The following is an 8,473-nucleotide window of genomic DNA, read 5'->3' as shown; positions in this document are numbered from 1 at the left end:
ATGGGAGTATCCCTCCCATCCTCACGTCAGGACACCACGTGGGAAGCTGGGAATCAGACCCAGTGGAAGCATTTGCACCAGGGAAATCAGGACTCTTCTTTTTTTGAAAAAAAAAAAAAAAGAGCCCAGCATCTTTGTTTTTGGCCACACCACGCAGCCTGTGGGGTCCTAGCACCACGGTAAGGGACTGAACCCGGGGCCATGGCAGTGAAAGCACTGAATCCTAAGCCCTGGTCAGCCGGAGAACTGCTGAGAGCCCATGGTTACACATTTAGCAGCACACCCCTGCAGGAGCATCTCCCCACTGGCTTGGCCCAGAAGTCCATCCGGGTTTTCCCGTTACATCTTACAGAAAAATCTAAACGAACTTCTGGGCCAACCCAATACAAACAGGTAAGACAAGAAGAGGAGGATATTCTAGGAGGCACGGTGAATTCAGTGAATGGTGAATTCAGCTTTTGACATCCTGAGGTTGAGAACAACGATGTTCAATGCCTAGTTAGCCCACAAGTCACCCAGGAAAACAGCAATTCTAGCTACATGATTCTCACTTTCTTCTGTCCCAGAGAATGGAGTGGCTGCCCTGGTCCAATGCTTGGAATATTGGGCACAGGAGACCCAGCCTGGATCTTTGGAACTAGAAGGGGTCTCTAGGAGCAGCTGTAGGAGGTGAGGAAGGAACGAGAGAAGGCTGGGCTACAGATGAAGCAGATCCCACACCACTGGGAGTGGCTATCCTCTCCAAGATCCCACTCACCTTCACTGTCGTTCAGTCACTAAGTCATGTTTGAACTTTCTTTGGCATTGCCTTTCATTGGATTGGAATGAAAACTGATCTTTTCCAGTCCCATGGCCACTGCTGAGTTTTCCAAATTTGCTGGCATATTGAGTGCAGCACTTTCACAGCATCATCTTTTAGGATTTCAAATAGCTCAGCTGAAATTCCATCACCTCCACTAGCTTTGTTTGTAGTGATGCTTCCTAAGGCCCACTTGACTTCGGACTTCAAAATGTCTGGCTCTAGGTAAGTGATCACACCATCATGGTTATCCGGGTCATTAAGACCTTTTTGTACAGTTATGTGTATTCTTGCCACCTCTTCTTAATTTCTTCTTTGGTTAGGTCCTTACTGTTTCTGTCCTTTATTGTGCCCATCCTTGCATGAAATATTCGCTTGGTATCTTCAATTTTCTTGAAGAGATGTCTAGTCTTTCCCATTCTATTGTTTTCTTCTATTTCTTTGCATTGTTCCCTCACCTTTAGGATTCTTGTTTTATGATTGGTTTGTTGTTTGTTTTCTTTCAACACTGCCCTTAAATACTGCTTAATGTATGTGTGGTACGTAGAAGGCTCTTAAAGAAGGTCTTTTGAATGATCAAATGCCCAGGTATTATGTTATCCAGAGTCCACAGATAAAGAAAGTTAAAGGTGAGCAGAAGCACGTGGCACTCCGTCCCCTGGGCCCTGGCTGGGCCCCAGCAGCAACACCACAGCAAGTCTCTCTGGATTGATCTGGAAGCCCGTGGACCACAGGACTCAGAGTGGCCCCCACACCGGAGCTGCTCCTTAATGAAGTTCCCAGCAGCGCACGTTCATTACTTCCTGTGACTGGACTCCACTCAGCACTGGGAGAATATTAAGTTAAGAGGAACACATTAAGTGCTGGTGTAAATTAAAAGCCAAATCATTCTATAATCAAATAGTCATTATTCCAAAAGGAATTGCTCACTGGGAACACTTTTAACAGTATTTATTGCTCTATTATATTATAATGGGCTATTTAATAATAAAAAAATACATTATATTGATTAGAAGCCAGCCTTTGATTCAGACAAAATCGCAGAGGTCCTGTGTATATTTTCGCCCATCCTGTAATTTATCCCCCGCTACCCCACTTTTACTGTGCCCTGGTCTGAAGAACAGTTAAGGACACATAGACACATCTGTCTTTCTGCCAGAGAACTATGCGTGCGGACGCTGTGAACCAGCTTTAAACTGGGCGTTCTTCTTGGCTGCACTTACAGAAATCAAAGGTGACTGCCCTGTACACCCCTGACCTTCTGGGTTGGGAACGTGCCACTCGGCTTTGGTTCTGCAAGGGGGAGTCAGGGTTTTCAGGCTGCTGTGTGGTCAGGAGCAGGGCGTGAGCTGCGGGCAGCAGAACTAGGATGGAGGTGAAGGGAAGGAGGAGCAAAGAGAGGACAAAGGGTGGGAAAGAACGTGGAAAGGAGAGAAGAAGAGATGGAGGAGAGGAGGGAGGGCCACAGGAAGGGAGGCCGGGAAGAGGGCAGGAGAGGCACCAAGCCTCAGCGGAGCCCCAGTCCAGGCAGTGGGGTGCACGGGGCGGGGGAAAGCTTCCCCTATCCCGTCCCTAGCATCACTCCCTCCCCAAACCACCCCCAAACCACGTGCAAACCCAGCTAAGCCAGTCACATCTGCCCCTGGGCCTCTCTCCCCTTGAGCCGGTGAAGACCATCTCTCAGCGGGTAACGTGGCCAAGGCTGGACCTAACTCATCTTGTCAAGAGTGTAAAATCTTGCTGGCTTCTCAGATCTAATTCCATCAGCACTAGCGTGCCAAGTTCTACCATCTCCAGCAGAGAAAATCATGGCATTTCCAGTAGTTTCTTGTTCTGTAATAGCATTGTTTCCCACAAGTCATAATACAGAGCTTTCAAAATACACCTAAGGAAACTCAGAGAAAGAGATACTTTCTAAGTTAGGTAGTAATGAAAAAGAGAGAGAGAGAAATATAAGAATAGAAATAACTTGCATTCATGTAGAATCATGTGCCATTCAAAGTGCAAGACTAATTTCCCAAGGTCAGAGAGTAAATAATTAGAAGAAATGGAATCAGAACTCTCTTTTTCTGACTCAAAGTACTGGAGTCCTTCCTCAAGGCCAGACGTTCCTATGGAATCGCTAAGGCGGCTCACTGAGAATGAATGAAACAAGGTCTTTTTTATCCCTTCCTTGACTTGTCATGTTTCCCGCATTCCTCATTGAAAATATAGTAAGCTGACACCACACTCCCCCCGCTCGGTGTCCAATGTACCTTTCTCATAGGCTCAGCCCATTCTGTTCAAAGCCATTTTCTCACCATGAGGAGATAATCGATTCAAGCCAGGCATGAGCACACAATCCCAGGGTCCCTTTTGGAATTCCAATTGCCTCCCACACTTCAGGCACCAGTGACTATGTCGGTCAGGACGCTGATGTGAACAGCACGTCTCCAAAAATTAAATTAGGGGTGTTTAAGGAAGGTGTCTTCCCAAAGTTGGCTGCAGAGTTCAGAGAAATCAGCAAAGGAAGATGAATTAGCCAGGATGGAGTTCTTCAGGGGGTCACTGACCCTCAGTCCAAGTGTAAAGGGGAAGGGTTGGTTCTCTGATCCAGTGAGCTGCCTTTGGAGAAAAGGGTTGTAACCTCGGGTGGAAAAATGTTTTCAATGATGATTTTTAATTTCTCAAAGCTTCAGATCAGATCACATCAGATCAGTCACTCAGTCGTGTCCTACTCTTTGCGACCCCGTGAATCGCAGCATGCCAGGCCTCCCTGTCCATCACCAACTCCCGGAGTTCACTGAGACTCACATCCGTCGAGTCAGTGATGCCATCCAGCCATCTCATCCTCTGTCGTCCCCTTCTCCTTTTGCCCCCAATCCCTCCCAGCATCAGCGTCTTCTCCAATGAGACAACTCTTTGCATGAGGTGGCCAAAGTACTGGAGTTTCAGCTTTAGCATCATTCCTTCCAAAGAAATCCCAGGGCTGATCTCCTTCAGAATGGACTGGTTGGATCTCCTTGCAGTCCAAGGGACTCTCAAGAGTCTTCTCCAACACCACAGTTCAAAAGCATCAATTCTTCAGCGCTCAGCCTTCTTCACAGTCCAACTCTCACATCTATACATGACCACAGGAAAAACCATAGCCTTGACTAGATGAACCTTTGTTGGCAAAGTCATGTCTCTGCTTTTGAATATGCTATCTAGGTTGGTCATAACTTTCCTTCCAAGGAGTAAGCATCTTTTAATTTCATGGCTGCAGTCACCATCTGCAGTGATTTTGGAGCCCAGAAAAATAAAGTCTGACACTGTTTCCACTGTTTCCCCATCTATTTCCCATGAAGTGATGGGACCAGATGCCATGATCTTCATTTTCTGAATGTTGAGCTTTAAGCCAACTTTTTCACTCTCTACTTTCACTTTCATCAAGAGGCTTTTTAGTTCCTCTTCACTTTCTGCCATAAGGCTGGTGTCATCTGCATATCTGAGGTTATTGATATTACTCCCGGCAATCTTGATTCCAGCTTGTGTTTCTTCCAGTCCAACGTTTCTCATGATGTACTCTGCATATAAGTTAAATAAACAGGGTGACGATATACAGCCTTGACGAACTCCTTTTCCTATTTGGAACCAGTCTGTTGTTCCATGTCCAGTTCTAACTGTTGCTTCCTGACCTGCATACAAATTTCTCAAGAGGCAGATCAGGTGGTCTGGTATTCCCATCTCTTTTAGAATTTTCCACAGTTTGTTGTGATCCACACAGTCAAAGGCTTTGGCATAGTCAACAAAGCAGAAATAGATGTTTTTTTGGAACTCTCTTGCTTTTTCCATGATCCAGTGGATGTTGGCAATTCGATCTCTGGTTCCTCTGCCTTTTCTAAAACCAGCTTGAACATCAGGTAGTTCACAGTTCACATATTGCTGAAGCCTGGCTTGGAGAATTTTGAGCATTACTTTACTAGCATGTGAGATGAGTGCAATTGTGCGGTAGTTTGAGCATTCTTTGGCATTGCCTTCCTTTGGGATTGGAATGAAAACTGACCTTTTCCAGTCCTGTGGCCACTGCTGAGTTTTCCAAATGTGCTGGCATATTGAGTGCAGCACTTTCACAGCATCATCTTTCAGGATTTGAAATAGCTCAACTGGAATTCTATCACCTCCACTAGCTTTGTTCATAGTAATGCTTTCTAAGGCCTACTTGACTCCACATTCCAGGATGTCTGGCTCTAGGTGAGTGATCACACCATCGTGATTATCTGGGTCATGAAGATCTTTTTTGTACAGTTCTTCTGTGTATTCTTGCCATCTCTTCTTAATATCTTCTGCTTCTGTTAGGTCCATACCATTTCTGTCCTTTATCGAGCTCATCTTTGCATGAAATGTTCCTTTGGTATCTCTGATTTTCTTGAAGAGATCTCTAGTCTTTCCCATTCTATTGTTTTCTTCTATTTCTTTGCATTGATCGCTGAAGAAGGCTTTCTTATCTCTTCTTGCTATTCTTTGGAACTCTGCATTCAGATGCTTATATCTTTCCTTTTCTCCTTTGCTTTTCGCTTCTCTTCTTTTCACAGCTATTTGTAAGGCCTCCCCAGACAGCCATTTTGCTTTTTTGCATTTCTTTTCCATGGGGATGGTCTTGATCCCTGTCTCCTGTACAATGTCACGAACCTCATTCCATAGTTCATTAGGCACTCTATCTATCAGATCTAGGCCCTTAAATCTATTTCTCACTTCCATGTATAATCATAAGGGATTTGATTTAGGTCATGCCTGAATAGTCTAGTGATTTTCCCTACTTTCTTCAATTTAAGTCTGAATTTGGCAACAAAAAGTTCATGGTCTGAGCCGCAGTCAGCTCCTGGTCTTGTTTTTCCTGACTGTCTAGAGCTTCTCCATCTTTGGCTGCAAAGAATATAATCAGTCTGATTTTGGTGTTGACCATCTGGTGATGTCCATGTGTAGAGTCTTCTCTTGTGTTGTTGGAAGAGGGTGTTTGTTATGACCAGTGTGTTTTCTTGGCAAAACTCTATTAGTCTTTGCCCTGCTTCATTTCGTATTCCAAGGCCAAATTTGCCTGTTACTCCAGGTGTTTCTTGACTTCCTACTTTTGCATTCCAGTCCCCTATAATGAAAAGGACATCTTTTTTGGGTGTTAGTTCTAAAAGGTCTTGTAGGTCTTCATAGAACCATTCAACTTCAGCTTCTTCAGCATTACTGGTTCAGGAGACACAAAATTCCACTTGAATAAATATAATCAAACAATGGAGGGAAAAAGAATAAAGTACAAAACTGCACATTGTTGAAAGTGTATATAAGTGCTGATAAAAGAAATTCACTGTGATAGTTAGAATTTGAAAAAGAATAGATAAATACAGTAACAAGAGACAACTCTACACATGGTCAACACTGAAATCAGACTGATTCTATTCTTTGCAGCCAAAGATGGAGAAGCTCTACACAATCAGCATGCAAGACCTGGAGCTGACTGTGGCTCAGCTCATGAGTTCCTTATAGCAAAATTCAGGCTTAAATTAAAGAAAGTGGCTAGACCATTCAGGTATGACCTAAATCAAATCCCTTACGATTATACAATGGAGGTGACAAATAGATTCAAGGGAATAGATCTGGTGGACAGAATGCCTGAAGAACTAGGGACAGAGGTTCATAACACTGTACATAAGGCAGTGACCAAAACTATTCCAAAGAATAAGAAATGCAAGGCACAGTAGTTGTCCGAGGAGGCTTTACAAATAGCTGAGGAAAGAAGAGAGGCAAAAGGCAGAGGAGAAGGGAAAGATATACACAACTCAACGCAGATTTCCAGAGAGCAGCAAGGGGAGATAAGAAAGCTTCTCAAGTGAGCGATGCAAAGAAATCAAGGAAAACAGGAGAGGAGCGTGGCCTGACCCCTCCCTGCCGTTGGCACGTGTGCTCCTAAAAGTGGGAGTCATCTGGCAAAAAGGTCGCTGTGCCTGCTGTGCACAAGGCTCCCATTCAACCAGATATTGTTAACTGTGTTCACACCAACTTGAGGAGAAACAGCAGACAGCCCTACGCTTTCAGTGAATCAGCAGGTCATCAAACCCGTGCAGAGGCTTGGGGTACCGGCAGAGCTGTGGCTCAAATTCCCAGGGTTCGAGGGGATGTGACTCACCATTCTGGCCAGGGTGCTTCTGGAAATATGTGTTGTGTGGGACGCATGTTCGCACCCACCAAGTCCTGGCAATGCTGGCACCGTTGAGTGAGTCCAACGCAGCAGCGATATGCCATCTGCTCTGCCCTGGCTGCCTCAGCCTTACCAGTGCCAGTCATGTCTGAAGGTCATCGTCCAGAGGAAGTTCCTGAGCTCCCTTTGCTGGTCCAAGATACAGTTGAAGGCCACAAGAAGACCAAGGAAGTTATTTTGCTTCTGAAGAAACTTAAGGCCTGGAATGATATCAGAAAGGTTGACGCCTTTCAGCAAATGAGAGCTGGCAAAGGCAAAATGAGAAATCATCGACACATCCGGCCCAGGGGACCCTCATCTGTAACGAGGACAATGGTACCATCAAGGCCTTCAGAAACATCCCTGGAATTACTCTGCTTAATAGAAGCAAGCTGAACATTTTGAAACTTGCTCCTGGTGGTCACGTGGGACGTTTCTGCATTTGGACCGAAAGGGCCTTCCGAACTTAGGTGAGCTCTACGGCACTTGGCGTCAAGCAGCCTCCCGCAAGAGAAACTATAACCTCCCCGGGCACAAGATGCTCAATACAGACCTCAGTGGGGTCTTGAAAAGCCCAGAAATCCAAAGAGCGCTCCAAGCAGCACGCAAGAAGATTCATCACAGAGCCCTGAAGGAAAATTCCACTGGAAAACCTGAGAATCATGTTGAAGCTCAACCCATATGCAAAGACCATGCACCAGAACACCATTCTTGGACAGGCCAAGAGCCACAAAATCCAGATGGATAGGGCAGCAGCGGCGCTACAAGTGAAATCAGATGAGAAGGGGGTTCGGGCAAGAAGTCTGTGGTGGGAAACAAAGACAGCTGTCGGTGATAAGATGTCGAAGAAGCCTTTAGTGGGAAAAAAGGCCACAAGGGCCAAGAAACCAGTGGCTGAAGAGAAGTCCACAGAAAAGAAACCCACCGCAGAGGAAGAGAAGACTGCTGCATAGACTTAATTTTGTTTGAAAGTGAAAGTGAAGTCGCTCCGTCGTGTCCGACTCTCTGCGACCCCGTGGACTGTAGGCCACCAGGCTCCTGCATCTATGGGATTGCCCAGGCAAGAATACTGGAGTGGGTTGGCATTTCCTTCTCCAGGGGATCTTCCCGACCCAGGGATTGAACCCGGGTCTCCCGCATTGCAGGCAGAAGCTTTAACCTCTGAGCCACCAGGGAAGCCTTAATTTTGTTCATTTAACACCAAATCATTTTGGACAGCCAATTTTGAATAAAGACCTGAACAAAGAGGCAATGAGAAACATGAAGAAGAAAAAAAAGAAACAGAGGAAAGCGACAGAATGGGAAAGACTGGAGATCTCGTCAGGAAAACTGAAGATCTCAAGAGAGCACTTCATGCAGGGATGGGCACGGTAAAGGACAGAAACAGTAAGGACCTAACAGAAGCAAAAGAGATTAAGAAGAGAAGAGGCGGCCAGAACACACAGAAGAGTGTTCTGTATTCTAGTTCTTTGTACAGAAGAACTGTA

At 45.4% G+C, this 8,473-nt stretch overlaps 1 pseudogene; it reads left to right on the top strand.

Annotated features, from left to right (window-relative positions):
* Positions 1 to 201: 201 nt before the first annotated feature.
* LOC102268853 (large ribosomal subunit protein uL4 pseudogene) lies at positions 202 to 7,939 on the top strand (annotated as a pseudogene).
* The last annotated feature ends 534 nt before the right edge of the window (positions 7,940 to 8,473 follow it).

Source organism: Bos mutus, chromosome 4 (assembly GCF_027580195.1).
Source record: "Bos mutus isolate GX-2022 chromosome 4, NWIPB_WYAK_1.1, whole genome shotgun sequence".
NCBI lineage: Eukaryota > Metazoa > Chordata > Mammalia > Artiodactyla > Bovidae > Bos > Bos mutus.
The sequence above is the reverse complement of the archived record's forward strand: the minus strand, read 5'-3'. Positions and strand labels throughout refer to the sequence as shown.